The 26,238-nt window shown below is 38.1% G+C and overlaps 1 protein-coding gene across 1 annotated transcript in view; it reads left to right on the top strand.

Moving 5' to 3' along the window:
* Positions 1 to 10,219: 10,219 nt before the first annotated feature.
* phf24 (PHD finger protein 24) overlaps positions 10,220 to 26,238 on the top strand; it is a 106,783-nt gene continuing 90,764 nt past the window's right edge. Inside the window, exon 1 of the mRNA XM_062032137.1 lies at positions 10,220 to 10,520. The gene's annotated coding sequence lies outside the window, so the exon portion shown is untranslated. The remainder of the gene's footprint in view (positions 10,521 to 26,238) is intronic.

Genomic DNA, 26,238 nt, shown 5'->3' on the forward strand with positions numbered 1-26,238 from the left:
CTGTGTGATGACAATGTGAACTGGAAGCAGTATTTTAGCCTTTCTTTTGCATTAACATGTTTTTAGCATGATGCTAACATCTTAAAAAACAAGCTTCGGACCATTTTTTCTATTTTTATTTCTGAAACAAAAGTTGAACAACTATTTACTGACACTGTGGAGGGGGGCGTGGCCTCCGGACCTGCAGCGAAACGGGGTGTGCCAAGCCCGGCTTTGAGATCAGCGACAGGTGCGTAGATGACCCACCTGGGCCTGATTATCTAATCACCTGTCGCTCTGTTAAAAGGCAGCAGCCGGGGAGGAGAGAGGGGTTGGTGTTGGTGTTGGTGTTGGTGTTGGTGTTGGTGTTGGAGTTGGAGTTGGAGTTGGAGTTGGAGTTGGAGTTGGAGTTGGAGTTGGAGTTGGAGTTGGAGTTGATGTTGATGTTGGAGTTGGAGTTGGAGCAAGAGCGAGAGTGAGAGAGAGACAGACAGACAGACACAAAACAATTGCAAAATAAAACTACATTGTGAACCTGATCCAGGCTCTCATGTCAGTGCTTGGTGGTCTGAGGAACCTGGAGGGGAGAAACTTCCACAGACACTTTTTTATATATAGGATTCAATAGGACTCATGCTGAACAAAAATGTTAGCATTATGCTAAAACATGCTAAACGCAAAGGAAAGGCTAAAATACTGCTTCCGGTTCAATTTGTCATCACACAGATAACCACGAGTTTGTGCACATTTTTTTGCGTTTATCTGGAAAATTCAAATCCATAAAAGCAAAACAGCACAAAATCCAAATGTATGGCAATTTTTTAAAATTAAAAACCAACCCTTTTTTGTTTGTTTTAAAATCTGCCATACATGATAAAAATCGAAAAACGGCCATATTTTTATTTTTTGATTTGCGTTTCAGAATTGGAAATAGAATGAACGGAAGGTACCCAGTCCTTTTGTAACCTGTAACCATGGTTTTATTATAATTTTTATACCATCCATCCATCCATTTTCTACCGCTTGTCCCTTTTGGGGTTGTGGGTGTACCAAATAATATATTGCCGTATTGAATCGTATTGAAACGAGAATCGATTCTGAATTTAATTGTCACCCCAAGAATCGTTATCGAATTGTGAGATGTTGTGGGTTTCCGTGTACCTTCCGTTCATTCTTTTTCCAATTCTGAAACGCAAATCCAAAAATAAAATTAGGGCAGTTTTTAAATTTTTATTTTACATGGCAGATTTAAAAACAAACAAACAAACAAACAAACAAACAAACAAACAAACAAACAAACAGGGGTTGATTTTCATTAAAATATTGCAATAAAATTGGATTTTGTGCTGTTTTCCTTTTTTGGATTTTTATTTTTCCAGATAAACACAAACATTTGCAAAAATGTGTGGTCATCTGTGTGATGAAAAATTGAACCGAAAGCAGTATTTTAGCCTTTCCTTTGCGTTTAGCATGTTTTTTTTTAGCATGACGCTAACATCTTTGTTCAGCATGAGTCCTAAAAAACAAGTTTCGGACAAATTTTTTCTATTTTCATTTCTGAATCAAAAGTTGGACAACTATTTAATGACACTTTTTTATATACAGGACTCAATAGGACTCCTGCTGAACAAAAATTTTAGCATTATGCTAAAACATGCTTTTCTTTGCGTTTAGCATGTTTTAGCCTAATGCTAACATTTTTGTTCAGCAGGAGTCCTATTGAGTCCTATATATAAAAAAAGTGTCATTAAATAGTTGTCCAACTTTTGTTTCAGAAATGAAAATAGAAAAAATGGTCCGAAACTTGTTTTTTAAGATGTTAGCGTCCTGCTAAAAACACGCTAAACGCAAAGGAAAGGCTAAAATACTGCAATTTGTCATCACACAGATAACCACGAATTTGTACACATTTTTTTGCGTTTATCCTGAAAAATTCAAATCCGTAATAGCAAAACAGTAAAAAATCCAAATTTATGGCAATATTTTAATTAAAAAAAACAACCCTTTTTTGTTTGTTTTAAAATCTGCCGTATATAATAAAAATAGAAAAACGGCCCTAATTTTATTTTTTGATTTGCGTTTCAGAATTGGAATAAGAATGAACGGAAGGTGGGATTCACATCCCAAGTACTAAATTGACACATTTTTGTGTACTTTTTTGACATACTTAACCAGTAAAAATGATGCAGTTGTGTTTGTAGGTCATCCTTTCCAGTGTGACATACTTTTACACCCCACCTCATTTCCGCCCCCCCCAGCCCACTGCGAAACAAAAACAAAACCTCAAGGCCGGTAGGTCAGCGTGCACTTACAGTACGTCTCCATTAAAAATGCATGGCCGCTCCATTTAAACCAGCAAGCTTGGGATCGACACGTCAGGGCTGATGGCGTGCAGCTGGTCATACATAAACCATCGAGCTTGCAGTGGGTGTGTCGGCAAAAAAAACTAGGGTGCCACATCCTTCATGCAGCATGCCAATAGCTCATCCAAATCACTCGTATAACATGAGATTTTGACAATATCAAAGCAAAATCCGTGGAAGTACCGTATCTTCCATATATATTTGTATTTGATTTTGTCGAATGTTTTGGTGTATTTAGTATTTTGCACAGTCGGACCATAGCAGGATTGATTTCAGATTTTCGAGACTTATGCAGATCACAAATACACAAAAACAGGTACCAATTATGTAAGAAAAGTTGGTTTTGCATAATTAGTCCCCTGGTTTACAAACTGAGGAAAGAAAACCCCAGAGGACAACAACCAAAGTATTTAGATAAGTAGTTTTTGCTTTTGTTTAGTTATTGCAGGGGTCACCAACCTTTTTGAAACCAAGAGCTACTTCTTGGGTACTGATTAAAGCGAAGGGCTACAAGTTTGATACACACTTAAATAAATTGCCAGAAATAGCCAATTTGCTCAATTTACCTTTAACTCTATGTTATTATTAATAATGAATGATATTTACACTTAATTGAACGGTTTAAAAGAGGAGAAAACATGAAAAAAAAATGACAATTAAATTTTGAAACATTGTTTATCTTCAATTTCGACTCTTTAAAACTCAAAATTCAACCGAAAAAAAGAAGAGAAAAACTAGCTAATTCGAATCTTTTTGAAAAAATAAAAAAAAAAATTTATGGAACATCATTAGTAATTTTTCCTAATTAAGATTAATTTTTGAATTTTGATGACATGTTTTAAATAGGTTAAAATCCAATCTACACTTTGTTAGAATATATAACAAATTGGACCAAGCTATATTTCTAACAAAGACAAATCATTATTTCTTCTGGATTTTCCAGAACAAAAATTTTAAAAGAAATTCAAAAGACTTTGAAATAAGATTTAAATTTGATTCTACAGATTTTCTAGATTTGCCAGAATATTTTTAATTTATTTTAATCAAAATAGGTTTGAAGAAATATTTCACAAATATTCTTCGTCGAAAAAACAGAAGCTAAAATGAAGATTTAATTAAAATGTATTTATTATTCTTTACAATAAAAAAATACATTTACTTGAACATTGATTTAAATTATCAGGAAAGAAGAGGAAGGAATTTAAAAGGTAAAAAGGTATGTGTGTTTAAAAATCCTAAAATCATTTTTAAGGTTGTATTTTTTCTCTAAAATTGTCTTTCTGAAAGTTATAAGAAGCAAAGTAAAAAAATTCATAAATTTATTTAAACAAGTGAAGACCAAGTCTTTAAAATATTTTCTTGGATTTTCAAATTCTATTTGAGTTTTGTCTCTCTTAGAATTAAAAATGTCGAGCGAAGTGAGACCAGCTTGCTAGTAAATAAATACAATTTAAAAAATAGAGGCAGCTCACTGGTAAGTGCTGCTATTTGAGCTATTTTTAGAACAGGCCAGCGGGCTACTCATCTGGTCCTTACGGGCTACCTGGTGCTCGCGGGCACCGCGTTGGTGACCCCTGAGTTATTGTGTACTATTGACTTTGTTTTCCTCAATTGTATGTAATAAAAGAAAATAAGGAACATAATTAAATGGAAAAATGTACGATTAATACACGTTATCGGTATCGGTATCGGCCGATTTCACTCTTGGATCGGTATCGTAAACGCTTATCGGAACATCCCTACATTGAACTATCTATACACCCAATTGGACAGGTTTGGCTTCATTAAATGGATAATATTCCTACAAAACCCAAAACCAGTGAAGTTGACACGTTGTGTAAATCGTAAATAAAAACGGAATACAATGATTTGCAAATCTAACATCAGTGTGTAAAGGATATCACCACGTGGGCTCAGTTACACTTCAGTAACTACAGTTCGTTGCTACATCTGTAAGTGCAAGTTAAAACTCCACTATGCAAAGCGAAAGCCGTTTATCAACAACACCCAGAAACGCCGCCGGCTTCGCTGGGCCCGAGCTCATCTAAGATGGACTGATGCAAAGTGGAAAAGTGTTCTGTGGTCTGACGAGTCCACGTTTAAAATTGTTTTTGGAAACTGTGGACGTCGTGTCCTCCGGACCAAAGAGGAAAAGAACCATCCGGATTTCAAAAGCCAGTATCTGTGATGGTATGGGGGTGTGTTAGTGCCCAAGGCATGGGTAACTTACACATCTGTGAAGGCACCATTAATGTTTTGGAGCAACGTATGTTGCCATCCAAGCAACGTCATCATGGACGCCCCTGCTTATTTCAGCAAGACAATGCGGAGCCACATTTTGCACGTCTTACAACAGCGTGGCTTCGTCGTAAAAGAGTGCGGGTACTAGACTGGCCTGCCTGTAGTCCAGACCTGTCTCCCATTGAAAATGTGTGGTGCATTATAGAATAGAATAGAATAGAATAGAATAGAAAGTACTTTATTGATCCCTGGGGGAAATTCAGCACCACAGTTCGCTCACAATAGACAATAAACACTTTGGTATTTTTTACATGTGAATAATATAAATACAGTCTATTATACAGCATTATTCACATGTGAATAACATAAATACAGTCTATTATACAGCATTATTCTCATGTGAATAACATAAATACAGTCTATTATACAGCATTATTCACATGTGAATAACATAAATACAGTCTATTATACAGCATTATTCTCATGTGAATAACATAAATACAGTCTATTATACAGCATTATTCACATGTGAATAACAAATACAGTCTATTATACAGCATTACTCACATGTGAATAACATAAATACAGTCTATTGTACAGCATTATTCACATGTGAATAACATAAATACAGTATATTATGCAGCATTATTCACATGTGAATAACATAAATACAGTCTATTATACAGCATTATTCACATGTGAATAATATAAATACAGTCTATTATACATTTAAGTACAGTCAAAGTACATTATGAAGCGTAAAATACCACAATGGAGACCCCAGACTGTTGAACAACTTAAGCTGTACATCAAGCAAGAATGGGAAAGAATTCCACCTGAAAAGCTTCAAAAATTGGTCTCCTCAGTTCCCAGTTTACTGAGTGTTGTTAAAAGGAAAGGCCATGTAACACAGTGGTAAAAATGCCCCTGTGCCAACTTTTTTGCAATAAGTTGCTGCCATTAAATTCCAAGTTAATGATTATTTGCAAAAAAATAAAAAATAAAGTTTCCCAGTTCGAACATTAAATATCTTGTCTTTGCAGTCTATTCAATTGAATATAAGTTGAAAAGGATTTGCAAATCATTGTTAGTAAATAACTTTCACAATAATATTCTTGTCGAGTCCTGAATTCCGGCATCCTGTCTTCTTTATGGAATGATGGTCAAGCTAAATATAAAGTGGCCACCATTAGCATTAATATTGATTACAAGCGCTGAGCCAAAAGGTACTTCATTGGTATATTTTATTCAGATAATTCAATAGACGTTACATTTCCTGTTTGGCAATGGCGTCAATTCAGCCATAATGAACAATCCAAATTGGGGAAAGTAGTTGAAAATATATCAATTATCATAGTGAGAGTACCTGTTAGAATAACTGTATCTAAGTTATCACAAACCTTTGCTTTACATTGAGTTCAGCTCGCCCGGCGAGCAGACAAAAGCTGTCTTTAATCCCAACAAGCAGGAGGCTTGTAAAACTCCACTGCGTAGGATGGGAAGCAACATGAAGGTGTTCTGTTTCTTTCATGTATTGTAATCAACAGAAAGATATTGTTTTGACCCAAGAACTACAAAGCGAAGAGAAAGCAGGAGCTGCCCAAGCTCCAGACACCTCTTCTTTGAACTCTTTTACGACCTTTTCTGTGAACTGTTTGACGACCTTTTCTTTGAACTGTTCCGTAACCAAAGGCGATGGCTGTTTATGACCCCCCTCCCTTAGAAACAGCTGTTGCCATGTAATCAGGGAAAGTCCAAATAAAAGAGAAGGCGATACAATCTGGAGACAAAGCTGGAGACTGTGCAAGAGTACAGCCCAGACGTTTCTCCTCAAATTGAGCCAAATGTAAATCTGTCTCTGTTTAATTCCTTGCTTCTTGTCTCGTTTAATAGATGTCATCAGTGTTTGAACCTGACAGTACCCAACACCACAATAATACAATTATAAATAACATACATTTGCTGATAAACTATTGCCAACCTTAAATCCACAGGAAAGCAATGCATTGATCACTATGATGATTCTAAATTGTCAATAAGTGTGAATGTTTGTTTGGCCATATGTGCTCTCTGATCGGCTTATGGTCATTTCTCGCCTGAAGTCAGCTGAGAGAGGCTCCAGCGCACCCGTGACCTCAATAAGGACACGGGGCATAGAAAATGGATGCATGGATGGAAGAAGGAACCAGTCTGGCACACACTGACTGAAATTGTCCGCTGGTATTTTCATACTTCTCTGTTATTGAGGCTGCAGGGAGTGTGTACCTAATGATGTGTCCAGTGACTGGATTTGAACCTGGGAATGTAAATTTAATGGCTGCTGAGAATGCTTTTTACCCAACATCACTAACATATTGTTGGTATTAATCCATCCATCCATCCATTTTCTACCGCTTGTCCCTCTTGAGGTCGCCTATCCCGACACCGATAAATACAGTGTTACTCATACTTCTTACTTGAACTTGCTCAAGATCTTGAAATGATGTCCCAACATTTGGGAACCAGGATGAGGTGATAGGAAAAAAAGGTAAAGACATCACAAATGTATTTGTGTCGGCATCGGACAAAGTTACGGTAGGAAGGTGGATTCACGTGGTCCCATTCGTCACGGTTTACCTGACACATGAAATGTGACGAATCGAGGGGCGCGCTATCCACTTCAGCCGCCAAATGGCAGTAGAGTGATAAATATATTAAAATGTGTCTTTTGTTGCAATTCCAACTTTGACCACCGCATCAGTTGCTATGAGTGGCACTTTCCATCACTTTCAGCAGACTGCATTGCAAAAATTATTCAAAAAAATGTAGTTTTCAACTACAAACAACCAGTGAAGTTGGCACGTTGTGTAATTTGTAAACAAAAACAGAATACAATGATTTGAAAATCCTTTTCAACCTATATTCAATTGAATAGACTGCAAAGACAAAACTTTGTTATTTTTTGCAAATATTAGCTCATTTGGAATTTGATGCCTGCAACATGTTTCAAAAAAGATGGCACGAGTGGCAAAAAAGACTGAGAAAGTTGAGGAATGCTCATCGAACACTTATTTGGAACATCCCACAGGTGAACAGGCTAATTGGGAACAGGTGGGTGCCATGATTGGGTATAAAAGCAGCTTCCGTGAAATGCTCAGTCATTCACAAACAAGGATGGGGCGAGGGTCACCACTTTGTGAACAAATGCGTGAGCAAATTGTCCAACAGTTTAAGAACAACATTTCTCAACCAGCTATTGCAAGGAATTTAGGGATTTCATCAAAAGGGTCAGAGAATCTGGAGAAATCACTGCACGTAAGCAGCAAGGCTGAAAACCAACATTGAATGCCTGTGACCTTCGATCCGTCAGGCGGTACAGCACCAAAAACCGACATTAGTGTGTAAAGGATATCACCACATGGGCTCAGGAACACTTAGTCAGTAACTACAGTTTGTCGCTACATCTGTAAGTGCAAGTTCTACTATGCAAAGCGAATGCCATTTATCAACAACACCCAGAAACGCCGCCGGCTTCGCTGGGCCCGAGCTCATCTAAGATGGTCTGATGCAAAGTGGAAAAGTGTTCCGTGGTCTGACGAGTCCACATTTCAAATTGTTTCTGGAAACTGTGAACGTCGTGTCCTCCGGACCAAAGAGGAAAAGAACCATCCGGATTGTTATAGGCACAAAGTTGAAAATCCAGCATCTGTGATGGTATAGGGGTGTATTAGTGCCCAAGACATGGGTAACTTACACATCTGTGAAGGCAATATTAATTCTGAAAGGTACATACAGGTTTTGGAGCAACATATGTTGCCATCCAAGCAACGTTATCATGGACGCCCCTGCTTATTTCAGCAAAACAACGCCAAGCCACGTGTTACAACAGCGTGGCTTCATAGTAAAAGAGTGCGGGTACTAGACTGGCCTGCCGGTAGTCCAGACCTGTCTCCCATTGAAAATGTGTGGCGCGTCAAATACCCCGGACTGTTGAACAACTTAAGCTGTACATCAAGCAAGAATGGGAAATTGGTTCTACTGCCATCTGGCGGTTAAAGTGGATAGTGCACCCTCCCACCATTTGTCACATTTCATGTGTCAGGTAAACCGTGGCGAACGGGCCCATATTAATTCCCTTCCTACTGTGTTTACTTATTCATGCATTATTAATCTATATGTTTGTGTTACTGAGCACAGGAAGTGAACAAACACATTTGTTTAACATTTCTATGAAATGGAAAAGGGGGCGGATTAAGTAAGACTTAGACTTAGACATAGACAAACCTTAATGATCGGACATAGAAACCATAAGAAGCTTGTAGAAAGGTAAATACAGTTGCTTAAGATGGGTCAATGGGAGACCGGGCTTTCTGCTCCGCCGCTCCCTGTCTGTGGAACGCTCTCCCTGACCACCTGAGGGCACCACAGACTGTTTATGCTTTTAAAAAAGGCTTAAAAAACCTTCTTTTTAAAATAGCATTTTTTTTTAGATATATGCTTACTAGTTTTAGCTATTTGGCTGTTCTAGTTTTTTTTTAAATTATTTTTTCTTATCTTTTTATTTTTATTTCTATTTTTTTATTTTTTATTTTTTTTAATACACTGTAGCTAGGGATATCCGATAATGGCTTTTTTGCCGATATCCGATATTCCGATATTGTCCAACTCTTAATTACCGATACCGATATCAACCGATACCGATATATACAGTCGTGGAATCAACACATTATTATGTCCTTTTTAAAAAAAAAAAAAAAAAAGATAAATAAATTAAAAACATGTTCTTGAATAAAAAAGAAAGTAAAACAATATAAAAACAGTTACATAGAAACTAGTAATGAATGAAAATGAGTAAAATTAACTGTTAAAGGTTAGTACTATTAGTGGACCAGCAGCACGCACAATCATGTGTGCTTACGGACTGTATCCCTTGCAGACTGTTTTGATATATATTGATATATAATGTAGGAACCAGAATATTAATGACAGAAAGAAACAACCCTTTTGTGTGAATGAGTGTAAATGGGGGAGGGAGGTTTTTTGGGTTGGTGCACTAATTGTAAGTGTATCTTGTGTTTTTTATGTTGATTTAATTTAAAAAAAACAAAATAAAAAAAAACCAAAAAAAAAACCGATACCGATAATAAAAAGCCATTACCGATAATTTCCGATATTACATTTTAAAGCATTTATCGGACATCTCTAACTGTAGCACTTTGAGGTTGTTTACTCAATGTAAAGTGCTTTTTACAAATAAAATCTATTATTATTATTATTATCAATACGCATTTTGAGTACAGAATTTTCATAAAATTATTATGAAAAAATTTGTATATTTTACAACAAACAAATGGCCCCAATTAGGTGGAATGGGGCAAAAACGCCATTTTATTTATTTTTGTTTTTTTTAAAACAGATTAAAAAAAAACCCTCCATGTGTAGATATTTGTGAAACCCAACATAGAAGGGAACTAAAAATCCAATACTGATACTACCCTCGGTATCGATATTGGATCGATCCACCCAATCACAAGTCATTCGTAGGTGAAGCTCCGGAGGGGCGGGGCTCCCGCAAGTTTTTCGACCGGCGAGGGGGAGTGGGGAGGGGGTGACGCTAGTGACGTCATACGTCGGGGCCGCGGAAGTCGAGCGCTGATTGGCTGCCTGTGAGTCAGCAGCGCCAAGGTCTCTCCTACTTGACGCGAGTGGCGCGACGCTGCGTGGCCGCTCTCAGGCACACAAGGGAGGAAGCAGCCCACGGACAGAAGCCGTCCACATTTCAGCACTGGAGCTGTCCGTTACACCCCCTTTTTTTCCCCGGAGGAAGGAGAAGAAGTCCGAGAAGGACGGAGGGAGTTGCAAAGTCCTGCTATGCTGGACGGCCCAGTTTGAGGACACCGAGGAGATCCAGTCCGAATTGATTGTCAGCTTTTTTTTTTTTTTTTTTACCCTTCAACGGTGAGTCCAGACGGGATTCCTCAAACTCTCCCACGCACCTTTTTAAACACGTTACATAACACGCACTCGTACAGGGCTGGAGGTGATCAACATACAACTGTTACACGCTAGTCCAGGTTGGTCCCTGAACGCCTCATCCCCACTAGCAGCAACCATTTTTGTTGTATTACAGTATATCTAATAGAAATTAAACTTAGATGTACTTTTAGAGTAGTCAGTGAACAGCTTGTATAGCAGTATGTATTTTTAGAGGCTAAAGAGCTGGCAACATAATTGTGTCATGTCTTGGTGGTAGTGTAACGTCACGGTCTGGGGCTGCATGAGTCCCCCAGGCACTGGGAAGCTGCGGTTCATCAAGACCAGGGGTCCCCAAAGTACGGCCCGCGGGCCAGCATCCAAAATCTGGCCCGCGGGAAGTCTCAAGTAAAAAAATGGTTTTATTTTTTATTTTTTTTATTCTTTATTTTTTAAAAATCTGTTCTTTTTTAATCCATTTTCTACAGCTTGTTACTCTCGGTGTCTCCTAGCCGCTCAGGCAAATCATAAAAATGCATTTCCCCATCGATAACGGAACATCATCGCACTCTGAATATAATATATATATATATATATATATATATATATATATATATATATATATATATATATATATATATATATATATATATATATATATATAATATATATATATATATATATATACTACCGTTCAAAAGTTTGGGGTCACCCAAACAATTTTGTGGAATAGCCTTCATTTCTAAGAACAAGAATAGACTGTCGAGTTTCAGATGAAAGTTCTCTTTTTCTGGCTATTTTGAGCATTTAATTGACCCCACAAATGTGATGCTCCAGAAACTCAATCTGCTCAAAGGAAGGTCAGTTTTGTAGCTTCTGTAACGAGCTAAACTGCTTACAGATGTGTGAACATGATTGCACAAAGGTTTTCTAATCATCAATTAGCCTTCTGAGCCAATGAGCAAACACATTGTACCATTAGAACACTGGAGTGATAGTTGCTGGAAATGGGCCTCTATACACCTATGTAGATATTGCACCAAAAAACAGACATTTGCAGCTAGAATAGTCATTTACCACATTAGCAATGTATAGAGTGTATTTCTTTAAAGTTAAGACTAGTTTAAAGTTATCTTCATTGAAAATAAGGACATTTCAATGTGACCCCAAACTTTTGAACGGTAGTGTATATACTGCAAAAAGTCAGTGTTCAAAAACAAGAAAAAAAGAAAAGAAAAATTAGGGGTATTTTATTTGAACTAAGCAAAATTATCTGCCAATAGAACAAGAACATTTGGCTTGTAAGGACTTTCCAAAACAAGTAAAATTAGCTAACCAATGAACCCAAAAATACCTTAAAATAAGTATATTCTCACTAATAACAACTGTACTACTATATGAGTACGTATTTTCTATTGTTTCATTGAAAATAAAACAGCAAAGTCTATTTGGCTGTCATATGTTTTAATTATGAGACACAATTGTGTCAAAGTCATTATTTGTTTTTCATGCTTGAAATAAGAAATTATTACTTTAAAAAAGTAGTTTTATACTTGTGAGTGTTGATGACACAGCTTTGCAACAGTTGATATTCTAGTTTCAAGCATGTTTTGCTCAATATAGGTCATCAAATCTCAGCAATAAGTTGTAATATCTTACTGAGATCATTTAGGACCAAAACCCTTAAAACAAGTAAAACACTAACATAAAATCTGCTTAGTGATGAGAAGAATTATCTTATCAGAAAGAAAATAAGCAAATATCACCCTTATTTGAGATATTTAATCTTACTTAGATCTCAGTTTTTGCAGTAATATACAGATCGGCCCCGGGCCAAATTTTTGTAACCCAATGCGGCCCCCGAGTCAGAAAGTTTGGGGACCCCTGATCAAGACTGTTGATGATCTGCAAAGTTTAGATGAACCGCAAAGTTTAGATACTAAACTTTACCGCTGCCGGTAGAAAATGGATGGATGGATGCTTGTTCTATTCGTAAACAAAGAAAACAATCTGAAGTTGTCTTTATTTTTAAGTTATCGTGCCATGATTTTTACCAGTCCGGCCCACTTGGGAGTAGATTTTTCTCCATGTGGCCCCGGATCTAAAATGAGTTTGACACCCCTGATCTAAACTTTACCGCTGCCGATATTTTTTTCTAAATTTTTATTGTAATATTTTCAGAATGTTCTATTTTTGGCCAAAGTAAGACAAAGAAAACAATCTGAAATTGTCTTAATTTTTGTTTTGTTTTAATGCCATGATTTTAATAGTCTGGCTTGCGTGTGCACAAATTTTTCCTCCATGCGGCCCCTGAGCTAAAATGAGTTTGACATCCCTGCTGTAAGATTTTCAGAATGTGCTTGTTCTATTTTTAAACAAAGAAAACAATCTGAAGTTGTCTTTATTTTTAAGTTATCCTGCCGTGATTGTACCAGTCCGGCCCACTTGGGAGTAGATTTTTTTCCATGTGGCCCCCGATCTAAAATGAGTTTGACACCCCTGTATTACAATTAAAAAATATATATATACCGGCAGTGGTAAAGTTTAGATCAGGGGTGTCAAACTCATTTTATATGGGGGGCCACATGGAGAAAAATCCACTCCCAAGTGGGCCGGACTGGTACAATCACGGCACGATAACTTAAAAATAAAGACAACTTCAGATTGTTTTCTTTATTTAAAAATAGAACAAGCACATTCTGAAAATATTACAATAAAACAAAGTCTATACCGGCAGCGGTAAAGTTTAGATCAGGGGTGTCAAACTCATTTTAGCTCAGGGGCCGCATGGAGGAAAAAATTGTGCACATGCGGGCCGGACTATTACAATCATGGCATTAAAACAAAAAAAATAAAGACAACTTCAGATAGTTTCCTTTGTCTTACTTTGGCCAAAAATAGAACAAACACATTTTGAAAATATTACAATAAAACAGTTTAGATCAGGGGTGTCAAACTCATTTTAGATCGGGGGCCACATAGGGAAAAATCTACTCCCAAGTGGGCCGGACTGGTACAATCACGGCATGATAACTTAAAAATAAAGACAACTTCAGATTAGTTTCTTTGTTTAAAAATAGAACAAGCACATTTTGAAAATATTACAATAAAAAAAATAAAAAAATACCGGCAGCGGTAACGTTTAGATCATGGGTGTCAAACTCATTTTAGATCAGGGGCCACATGGAGAAAAATCTACTCCCAAGTGGGCCGGACTGGTACAATCACGGCACGATAACTTAAAAATAAAGACAACTTTATGTTATTGTTTTTGTTTTTTTACATTGTTGAATTGTTGCGGTTAATAGTATTCTATCTTTATTTGTCGTTATTGATATTTTCTGAATAAATTATGTGATAATGTTCATCAGTAAACTCATTGGTGTTAATTTTCAATCTATCAAGATAAAAAAATAATATCAAAATCAAATCACAGTCTGTTATTTATGTATTTTGATCATTTCCCTCGACTGATGTACTAACATCACGTGGTCTACAAAGATACAAGGAATTGCAATTGCGACATCCAGTGGACACATTTAGAACAGCAATTTCTTTCATAAAAAATTTCAGGTTAATTTTTGTACTTAGCAAACTATCCCGCGGGCCGTACGTTTGACACAACTGGTTTAGATCAATGTAGGAAAGAAGAAATTGAATGAATGTTTATAACTGAATACATTTACAAATGCATAAAAAAATGTTTTTTTTATGAATTAAGTAACGTTTGTGACAACCTTTTTCCAAAACACAATATAGAATGTGAGATATAACAGGATAATGCATACATTTATCATTTGTTTTCAAAACAGTGACAAAAAAATGGGACCCCAAAAATGTATTGTGGGACCCCATTTTTATGACTTGATGGGGTCCCCGGGACCCCATTTTAAAAATTCCAAGCGGTGCGGCTTCATAGCTTACCGAAGTCGTACAAAAATTATTTTGATAGATTGTAGAGCGCCGTGTGTAATGTTCTATATTCTCAATATCATTTAAAGTTTTGGTGTTGTTTACTTGAGTCATATTGCAGTCTACACGTATCTCTTATGTGTGACTGCCATCTACTGGTCACACTTATCATTTCACCATGTACCAAATAAAATAGCTTCGAGGTCGGAAAGCAATTCTTTCATATTTACTGTCATGCTTTTGCTCATATGTTGATCAATATGCACCGTCCTTATCAAATTAGATTTTTCAAGTACATTTTGGGGGGGGGGGGGGGGGGTGGGGGGGGTGCGGCCTGTGCAATTATTTTGAATTTGAAATACAACATTTTTTGTCTATATCTATGTGGAAGTCGCTTCCTAGCAGCTCCACTGTAGACACGGCACAAGAGCCAAGCGTGCAGGTTTAACAAAGTTTTAATGTTCTTTAACAAGACTTTCCAAATGTCTTTCGGCATGCCGTGACGTTGCCGTCACTCCCAATCCTCTCTCTCCTCTGCTCCCGGCCGCTTACTGTTAAAGACAACAGATGGTTAGATCAACACATACCGCCTGTGAAATCTAATCACCTGCCAGCTGTGTCTCGCCGTCCCGCACATGCCCCGCCCCTAGCTGATGGTGCTCCGCCCTCGACACCATTGCCAGCGGCAAGACCTTTGCTCCTGCGGGCGCGCTGACGCACTTCCCTCCACAATCTATTTTTAGGAACACTAATACTAAACCTCACAATAATGCCTGATTGAATGCTAAAAACGTTATGACAGACCGCCTTAAAAAACGGAATGGAATTAAAAAAATTTTTTTTACTGAATGAGACACCCAGAATGTACATGAAAATAAAGAATGTGGGATTTACAATATTAACTATGAACTATAAAACACTGAATATTGACAACATATGAACGTCACACCCCATCTCCATCGACATATTTTACATTCAAGCGAAACGCAACAAAAATGCAACAAACACCGTAAAATATGAACGCAAAGGGTAAAAAACCAAACAAACACCTACAAGCTGATATATTTGATATATCACTAATCTTTAGAACTTTGTTGTAAAAATCTCCTTCCGCGTCTGTCCCTGACACCCGCATTTCAGGCTGGCCGCTCTGGAAACACTCTGTGGAAACGCTTCCCACCCACACTGCTTGGTGCCTCGTCTGAGCTGCTGTGACTTAGATTACCATAGTAATTAATTCGATTACCATAGTAACTAGTACATCATGCAAAAGCGCAGATTCCAACCATTGAAATACTTTGTATTAGGGATGTCCGATAATATCGGACTGCGGATATTATCGGCCGACAAATGCTTAAAAATGTAATATCTGAAATTATCGATATCGGTTTCAAAATTATCGGTATTGGTTTCAAAAAGTAAAATTTATGACTTTTTAAAACGCCACACGCGGACGTAGGGAGAAGTACAGAGCGCCAATAAACCTTAAAGGCACTTCTTTTGCGTGCCGGCCCAATCACATAATATCTACGGCTTTTTCACACACACAAGTGAATGCAAAGCATACTTGGTCAACAGCCATACAGGTCACACTGAGGGTGGGCGTATAAAAAACTTTAACACTGTTACAAATATGCGCCACACTGTGAACCCACACCAAACAAAAATGACAAACACATTTCGGGAGAACATCCGCACCGTAACACAATATAAACACAACAAAACAAATACCCAGAACCCCTTGCAGCACTAACTCTTCCAGGACGCTACAATATACACCCCCCGCTACCCCATACCCCCCCCCCCCAACCCCACCTCAACCCCGCCCACCTCAACCTCCAAATTCTAAGCTGCTGTTTTGAGGCATTTTAAAAAAAATAATGCACTTTGTGACTTCAATAATAAATATGGCAGTGCCATGTTGACATTTTTTTTCCCATAACTTGAGTTGATTTATTTTGGAAAACCTTGTTACATTGTTTAATGCATCCAGTGGGGCATCACAACAAAAGTAGGCACAATATTGTGTTAATTCCACGACTGTATATATCAGTATCGGTTGATATCGGAATCGGTAATTAAGAGTTGGACAATATCGGAATATCGGATATCGGCAAAAAAGCCATTATCGGACATCTCTAATTTGTATAGCTCAAGACTTACGGTCATTTGAAAACATCACTGCACATCATAATGGCAGCTACAGTTTCCATCTTAAAGATCTAAAAACATTTTTGGGGGAATGTCCGGCGGGCCAGATTGAAAAGCTTAACGGGCCTTAATTTGCCCAGGTCTGATCTAGATTCAGGACTTTTTTACCATTGGGAGGTAGGGTCCTGGGCTCTCAGGGTGCTTTTCTAGTTAGTTATTCGTATCAACAGCTTTGTCTTTTCATAGCGTGACTTTTTTAATCTATTTTCCCCATGTTTTTAAATGACATTTCTCCAACAAGCACAATTACTCCCAGAGCTGCACTATGGATACCCCTTTCTAAGTTGTACAAATGGAAGATTTCTCTTATATCACTGGTGCTGAGTAGCTGAGATTGCCTTGTTTACTTTGCCCCTCTCATCTGTCTTTGTCCGGGACTCCCTTTTTGTTATCTTTTTGCCCGAGTTGGTGCACAAATGAGCCAATTTCCCTAAAAAACGCGGGGCTGAATCCGGCTCCTTAGTGTGTGACAGATCCCCGCAGTGTGAGCCGCCTTTCCGCTGCGTATTGTTGGACTTTCTGCGAGCTGGCACAGTCACACTCCTCTGCGCTGGCAGCGCCAACGTGACGTCTCTAAGTCTACAAATGCATTGAGATTTAAATTCCGCCATCATTCATGCGCATGTTTTTCTGTCAGCCATATGTAGGTTGTATCGAATGCACAGCATTGTTACTTTTGTCATGTTCTTGTGGATTTGATAACTGAAACCAAGTTTCAGCGTCTTTAATTCCATTGATTAGGCGCCGCATGTCCGAATGCAAGTACATCTGCGTGTTTTAAATGTTTGAGAGTGATTCCACTCACTAACTCAATGGCTAAACTCATTAGTGTAATTAGTTCCAGGGCTCCGCGTCCCTGGTCCGTGGGTCAGTTCTGCAGCTAAAGGGGGGCGGATTCTTTCCCATGAAGAGCTACGCTTTTGTGGGGGATTCCATTCAAAATCTAAAAATTGTCCCCCTCTCTCTCTCTCGAGGCGAGCAATGAATGGGAGCGCTGGTTGGGATTCTAATCAGCACATACCAGTGACATCCAACAGCTTTGGGAAAGGACTGAATGAGTCATAACCAGGAAGTCAGAGCAGTAGTCCATACCATGAACTGAATCAAGCAAAGTTGTTCGTTTTTAATGTCTTCAGAACAAAAATGCTTTCTTGCAAAAACAGCTTTGGATTGAACTATGAATGAAAACAATGGATCTGTTTTTTTAAATTAATCTTACATGTGATACATGGACAACTTTCTTTGCCCTACTTTCTGACTTGTCCTTTTCCTTGTGGAAAACTGGATCTGTTTGTGCAAACAGAGCATGTCAAGACTACTAATGACTGATCAATGCTACTGCAATCTACACTCTCAAACATGCTGTGTGGTCTCATTCAAAAGGTAGGGCTCCAGCTCTCCAGGGCTCGAATTTAACTGGGGCAAAAGCCGCGACCGCCCTCGTCATTTGCCGTAATGCCCTTAAAAAATTGACCGACATCGGCGGCAAGAACATGCCGTGACCGCCCTTCACTTTTTACTTGTTAATAGACGAGGGATGTAACAATAAACGGTATAATGATAATTCGCGATAAAATTCCAGACGGTTAGTAATACGTCTAATTTTTAAATGAACGAAACCCTGTTTTTTATCAATGCATTTTAGGCTCTAGCGTCGTTTGGCTTCATAACCATGGCGGACTAACGACACTGACTTTGCTCGGGAGATTTTCCCTCGGAGTAAACTCAGCCAAGCGCTTGGTTTAACGTCATTTTTCCCGCTCGCTTCCCGCCGACTGCTGTGTTTAGATGGAGACAGGTGTGGACAATATTGGAGACCGACGCACTTGTCCCCACACTAAAAGTATACAGCGAAGGAGAAAAACTATTTGATGTTGCTTTTATTTTCTCAATACAGTGTCCATCAGCTGAGGTGAGGAAACATGTGTCTTGAACGTTGTCACAACTTTTTTATAAAGTCTTTAGTTTGTTGACTGGGATGTTCACTCGTCCTTTATTTAACTGCAAACTGTATCAGTGTTCCAATAACATCAATACTAGCTAAAATGTGTTGTCACCTCATCGAACTGAACAAAGGCTGTGAAGATTGTGTATTCGATGTGAGAGGTGTCACTCCTCTTTATTTTTGTTGGCCAAACTGTTGTACTGAACCAAAAGAAGAACAAAGCTTGTTTATTCGACTTCATCTTCATTAGCCAAACTGCTTTGTGTTTTATCAAAAGTAAACTCAATGTTTTTTTTACATTAATTGTGTTTTTTTAATGTCACAAAGGTATTACTTAAAAAAAACATTCATGTGACACAGAATCGTGTTAACGTTTTATTTTGTATAGTTAATTCCTATATGCCCTTTTAACTTGCCTTGGTGCCCTAAAATATGAGCCCTCCTTTAAGGCAACACTTGCCTTAGTGTTAAAAAGTTAAAATTCGAGGCCTGGCTATCGCTTATCTTAGTAATCGAGTAATCTATCGATTAGTTTGTCCAACTGATTGAGAAATTGGATAAAACACTCTTATACCTTTACTCTACTGTACCTACTAAAGGACTGCGTGTATTAAAACATGTGCAAACTTGATGGCGCATGCATAGCTGATCTACTAAAGTCGTGCCCAGAGAATTGCATCTCTTAAGTGAGCAAAATACGGAGCGCAATCCATTTAGCGCAGGGGTGTCCAAACTTTTTCCACTGAGGGCCGCACACGGAAAAATTTAAGCATGCGGGGGCCATTTTGATATTTTTCATTTTCAAACCTTAACAAAATATATGGATTTTTTTTTTTTTTTTCAACCTTTAGGGCTCCCGGAGACCATAAAGGGTCTCAGTCATTAAAATTTAAAAAATAAGTCAAATTGTTATTATTTTTTATTTAACGCTTACAGTAAATCTCTATATCAACTTCAGGTTGATATAAAGTACAAAAAAAAAAAAAAAAGGTTTAATGCCTTTTCTGTCAAAGACAACTTTGTTTTTTTATAGTAAAACTGAAATGTGCAGTATTTAGTAATTAGAGCCCTAAAAGATCAATAATGCAGGACACCATTGATTTTAATTATTTAATATTTTTGAGTAATCACAGTGAAATGTTAAATAAAATCCTACTAAATATATTTGGGATCCAAAAGGTCCCCCACTCAGAAAGTGATACATTTTTATTTTTTTTTACTTTTAACACTTAAATTACGAGATCAACTTCAGATATATCTGTCAATTTTACGTTTGAACTATTATTTTGTTTGTATTATGCTCTTTTGTCAAATAAAACTTTGATGTTTTTTTATGGCAACCACACAATATATGCAATATTTTTTTCACATAAAACATTTTAAAGTGATATTTTTTTAAATAATAATTCATTATAACATAGACTTTTAGTCTTTTTTTTTTTTTTTAGCAATGGCAAAAAAAAAGAAAAATAAACAAAAGACAAAATAAAAAAAACAGCCTGCATGGCAGCTTTGTGTCAACATTGCAACTTTTTCTTGTTAGATTTCCCCTCATTCCACTTTTTTAAAAATGTTTTTCTAAATTTTTGCAATATTATCAATTTTTGCAATTTTTGCAGAATGTGTGGCGGGCCGGTAAACAATTAGCTGTGGGCCGAGCCGCACTTTGGACACCCCTGATTTAGCGTGTCTTGTCTTCATGAAAATGCAGAATATATGCTCATTATCAGCACGCCCACAATACTGGGAGAAGAAAATGTAAATATAATTATTTAGCACACGCAGTGTGATCTATCAAGACTGAAATGGTTCAGTGGCCACTGTTTTGCAGCTTTATCTAATAGAGCCGTGAATCTTTGGGCACAACATGATTCAAAATCGATTCCTGATTCAAAATGGGTCAAAATCAATACTTTTTTTAATAACACTGAGTGGCAGTTCTATGACTAAATACATTCCTCCTTAAAATAAACAAACAACTCTGATGATTTTTTTATGTTACTTAAAAGACAACTGGTTTTGTTTGATAAAATTCTATCCAAACATTTGATAAAGTCAAATATAAATAGGACTTTAAGAGAATTATCCAGAATTTCTGTTTTCTAAATGGAAGAATATGCAAACTTCACACAGAAAGATCCAGAACCCGGCATTGAACTCAGGACTTTCGTATTGTGAGGCACATGCACTAACCCCTGGACCACCGTGCTGCCCACTGTAGATGGTGAAATCCCTAAATTCCTTGCTCGTTGAGAAATGTCGTTCTTAAACTGTTGGACAATTTGCTCACGCATTTGTTGACAAAGTGGTGACCCTCGCCCCATCCTTGTTTGTGAATGACTGAGCATTTCATGGAAGCTGCTTTTATACCCAATCATGGCACCCACCTGTTCCCAATTAGCCTGTTCACCCGTGGGATGTTCCAAATAAGTGTTTGATGAGCATTCCTCAATTTTCTCAGTCTTTTTTGCCACTTGTTCCAGCTTTTTTGAAACATGTTGCAGGCATTAAATTCCAAATGAGCTGATATTTGCAAAAAATAACAAAGTTCACCAGTTCGAACATTAAATATCTTGTCTTTGCAGTCTATTAATTTGAATATAAGTTGAAAATGATTTGCAAATCATTGTAGTCTGTTTTTATTTACCATTTGCACAACGTGCCAACTTCACTGGTTTTGTAGTTCCACTCATTAAACGATTAACGGAGCAATATAATATATATCTAATTATTCGATTTAATTGATTAATCATTGCAGCCCAACTCAGCGGTACTGCTTTTTTACACTTAAACTATTTTTGGCCGGGGTAATTTGCAGTATGTTAGTGTGGAATATGGATTATACGGTAGCTTAAGGCAGTGGTGCCCAACCACCGGGCCGCGGCCCGCTACCGGTCCGTGGACTGATTGGTACCAGGCTGCACAAGAAATTAAAAAAAAAAAAATATATATATATATATATATTTAAAAAAAAAAAAAAAATTAAATCAACGTAAAAAACATAATAAAAACATTACATATCAATATAGATCAATACAGTCTGCAGGGATACAGTCCGTAAGCACACATGATTGCCAAAAAAAAAAAAAAAAAAAAAAAAAAAAAACCTCTACCGTGGGACACATTTTCAAGCATTGACCGGTCCGCAGCTACAAAAAGGTTGGGGACCACTGGCTTAAGGGACACCAATGGGCGCCAACTTTATGCGTAAACTAGAAAATAGGAACATTTTCATTGAGTACAGTCGATGATGCCCTTTTGAAACTTAAAACATGGCAATGTTGACTCTGTACAGCATTTTTTGTTTGTGTCCCGGTAACACTTAAATTCAACTAATTAACAAGAATTATGTAGACACTTTGCAAAAATGTCTGCACCATATTGATTCATACAGAGCGCTTTATCCACTTTACAAAAACAGAACAGGTGGTTCTCGGGTTACTAACGAGTTTTGTTCCAATGAGACTTTTGACACAGTTGAATTGTTGTGTAGGTGGGAACTGTAATGCACTCACACTGTACATGAACGACATAAAATACACAAAATGCTATAACTAAATGAAACAGCAATTAAAAAAAGAGAACAATTCCTTTCTCTGATCCGTTTTATAATCTCAGCCAACACATCAGGAAAATCACTTGCTGCTTTATCATCCCCACCAGCAGTCTAACCTTGAACGTAATTGTTATGCAAATGAGTACTGACTTTAAACGGCATAAGCCACTTTTACTCCCTTCCCCCTTCTAAAATCGCAAACAATCTTTTGCCCTTCTCCTTTGTTAACAGAAGCCTTACTGATTGAAACATAATTTAATATATGTATGTCAAAGAGCAATTAAAACACTCAGTGGTATTGTTTGGTGATAACTTTGGTGGTCAGAAATATAACAATTGGAACAATGTGTAGCAAGGTAAAATAACAATTTACCATTGTGAACGCTGTAATACTCACATATTTGAAATGGAAGGTGTCCCTTAAATACCAACTTTTTGCTTTCTTCTCATCTTATCGGCTTATCCTCAGTCCGTACAGCCCAAAATAACACATCCATCCATCCATCTTCTTCCGCTTATCCGAGGTCGGGTCGCGGGGGCAGCAGCCTAAGCAGGGAAGCCCAGACTTTCCTCTCCCCAGCCACTTCGTCCAGCTCTTCCCGGGGAATCCCGAGGCGTTCCCAGGCCAGCCGGGAGACATAGTCTTCCCAACGTGTCCTGGGTCTTCCCCGTGGCCTCCTACCGGTCGGACGTGCCCTAAACACCTCCCTAGGGAGGCGTTCGGGTGGCATCCTGACCAGATACCACCTCATCTGGCTCCTCTCCATGTGGAGGAGCAGCGGCTTTACTTTGAGCTCCCCCCGGATGGCAGAGCTTCTCACCCTATCTCTAAGGGAGAGCCCCGCCACCCGACGGAGGAAACTCATTTCGGCCGCTTGTACCCGTGATCTTGTCCTTTCGGTCATAACCCAAAGCTCATGACCCTAGGTGAGGATGGGAACTGCCTTACGTGCAGTGATTTCTCCAGATTCTCTGAACCTTTTGATGAAATTATGGACCCTAGATGGTGAAATCCCTAAATTCCTTGTTATAGCTCGTTGAGAAATGTTGTTCTTCAAACTGTTGGACACGCATTTGTTCACAAAGTGGTGACCCTTGCCCCATCCTTGTTTGTGAATGACTGAGCATTTCATGGAAGCTGCTTTAATACCCAATCATGGCACCCACCTGTTCCCAATTAGCCTGTTCACCTGTGGGATGTTCCAAATAAGTGTTTGATGAGCATTCCTCAACTTTCTCAGTCTTTTTTGCCACTAGTGCCAGCTTTTTTGAAACATGTTGCAGGCATCAAATTCCAAATGAGCTAATATTTGCAAAAAATAACAACGTTTCTCAGTTCGAACGTTAAGTATCTTGTCTTTGCAGTCTATTCGATTGAATATACCGTAATTTCCGGACTATAAGCCGCTACTTTTTCCCCTCGTTCTGGTCCCTGCGGCTTATACAAGGGTGCGGCTTATTTACGGCCTGTTCTTCTCCGACACCGACGTAGAGGATTTCGGTGGTTTTAGTACGCAGGAGGAAGACGATGACACAATGATTAAAGACTGACTTTTCCTATACCGGTAGGCTGGTTATTTTCATAATGTACAGGCGAGCACTTTGTATTACTTTGCACCGTTGTATTATTTGTACTCTGCACGAATGCTGTTCGCCATGTCAAAGATGTGAAAGTTTGATTGAATGATTGAAAGATTTATTGTAAATGGGACGCTTTGCGTTCCCAAACAGTCATCTCTGTCCCGACAATCCCCTCCGTGGTAGCAGGAACCCCTATATACTACGGTAATTACACATCAAAACCCTGCGGCTTATAGTCGGGTGCGGCTTATATATGGAGCAATCTGTATTTTCCCCTAAATTTAGCTGGTGCGGCTTATAGTCAGGTGCGGCTTATAGTCCGGAAATTACGGTACACTACCGTTCAAAAGTTTGGGGTCACCCAAACAATTTTGTGGAATAGCCTTCATTTCTAAGAACAAGAATAGACTGTCGAGTTTCAGATGAAAGTTCTCTTTTTCTGGCCATTTTGAGCGTTTAATTGACCCCACAAATGTGATGCTCCAGAAACTCAACCTGCTCAAAGGAAGGTCAGTTTTGTAGCTTCTGTAACGAGCTAAGCTGTTTTCAGATGTGTGAACATGATTGCACAAGGGTTTTCAAATCATCAATTAGCCTTCTGAGCCAATGAGCAAACACATTGTACCATTAGAACACTGGAGTGATAGTTGCTGGAAATGGGCCTCTATACACCTATGTAGATATTGCACCAAAAACCAGACATTTGCAGCTAGAATAGTCATTTACCACATTAGCAATGTATAGAGTGTATTTCTTTAAAGTTAAGACTAGTTTAAAGTTATCTTCATTGAAAATAAGGACATTTCAATGTGACCCCAAACTTTTGAACGGTAGTGTAGGTTGAAACGGATTTGCAAATCATTGTATTCTGTTTTTATTTACCGTTCTACCATGAATTGATTAACGTGGACCCCGACTTAAACAAGTTGAAACACTTATTCGGGTGTTACCATTTAGTGGTCAATTGTACGGAATATGTACTGTAATGTGCAATCTACTAATAAAAGTTTCAATCAATCAATCAATTCACACAATGTGCCAACTTCACTGGTTTTGGTGTTTGTATATATTGTTACGTTACATGCAGTCAGCTATCGGCCCCAGGCCAATCTTTTAGCTCAATGCGGCCCCCAAGTCAAGAAGTTTGGACACACCTGCTTTAGAGTGTAGACTTTCACGCATAGCTTCTCTTTACTTCATTGCTATAAATATTTGCTCTGTATGATTATTTCCCTAGTGGTCTACTTGTCTGTTCTAAGAGCTGTGCATGATTGACTGGAGGCTGGCAGTAACACAGACATTAATGTGCCTTGTGGGGTTGTGTCACATAATGAAAAAAAAAAAAAAAGTCATTTCCTGTTTAATCATAATATGCAATCCCTTTAACAAGCTGTATTACTATTGAATTGGAGAGTGGTGCGACTACAGAAATAGTTCTCAAAAGAGCAGAAAAAAATAAAGGAAAATGATTTTAGGGGTACTTTGGTCACCCCTTCCTTATGAATTATCAATAATTAATTAAACGAAGATGCTCTTGTGAGCATTGCAACCATCAGGGAATGTGCATTGAACCGCCACTTGCACTTCTTTTTGAAGATTCCTCCCACAGAAGGCTGCACACATGTTCACACTTGACTTACAGATCTTACAAACCCCGTTTCCATATGAGTTGGGAAATTGTGTTAGATGTAAATATAAACGGAATACAATGATTTGCAAATCCTTTTCAACCCATATTCAGTTGAATGCACTACAAAGACAACATATTTGATGTTCAAACTCATAAACTTTTTTTTTTTTTTTTTCAGATAATAATTAACTTAGAATTTCATGGCTGCAACACGTGCCAAAGTAGTTGGGAAAGGGCATGTTCACCACTGTGTTACATGGCCTTTCCTTTTAACAACACTCAGTAAACGTTTGGGAACTGAGGAGACACATTTTTGAAGCTTCTCAGGTGGAATTCTTTCCCATTCTTGCTTGATGTACAGCTTAAGTTGTTCAACAGTCCGGGGGTCTCCCTTGTGGTATTTTAGGCTTCATAATGCGCCACACATTTTCAATGGGAGACAGGTCTGGACTACAGGCAGGCCAGTCTAGTACCCGCACTCTTTTACTATGAAGCCACGTTGATGTAACACGTGTCTTGGCATTGTCTTGCTGAAATAAGCAGGGACGTCCATGGTAACGTTGCTTGGATGGCAACATATGTTGCTCCAAAACCTGTATGTACCTTTCAGCATTAATGGTGCCTTCACAGATGTGTAAGTTACCCATGTCTTGGGCACTAATACACCCCCATACCATCACAGATGCTGGCTTTTCAACTTTGCGCCTATAACAATCCCAATGGTTCTTTTCCTCTTTGGTCCGGAGGACACGACGTCCACAGTTTCCAAAAACAATTTGAAATGTGGACTCGTCAGACCACAGAACACTTTTCCACTTTGTATCAGTCCATCTTAGATGAGCTGAGGCCCAGCGAAGCCGACGGTGTT

The sequence above is a fragment of the Entelurus aequoreus genome, linkage group LG21, assembly GCF_033978785.1.
Source record: "Entelurus aequoreus isolate RoL-2023_Sb linkage group LG21, RoL_Eaeq_v1.1, whole genome shotgun sequence".
NCBI classification, from domain to species: domain Eukaryota; kingdom Metazoa; phylum Chordata; class Actinopteri; order Syngnathiformes; family Syngnathidae; genus Entelurus; species Entelurus aequoreus.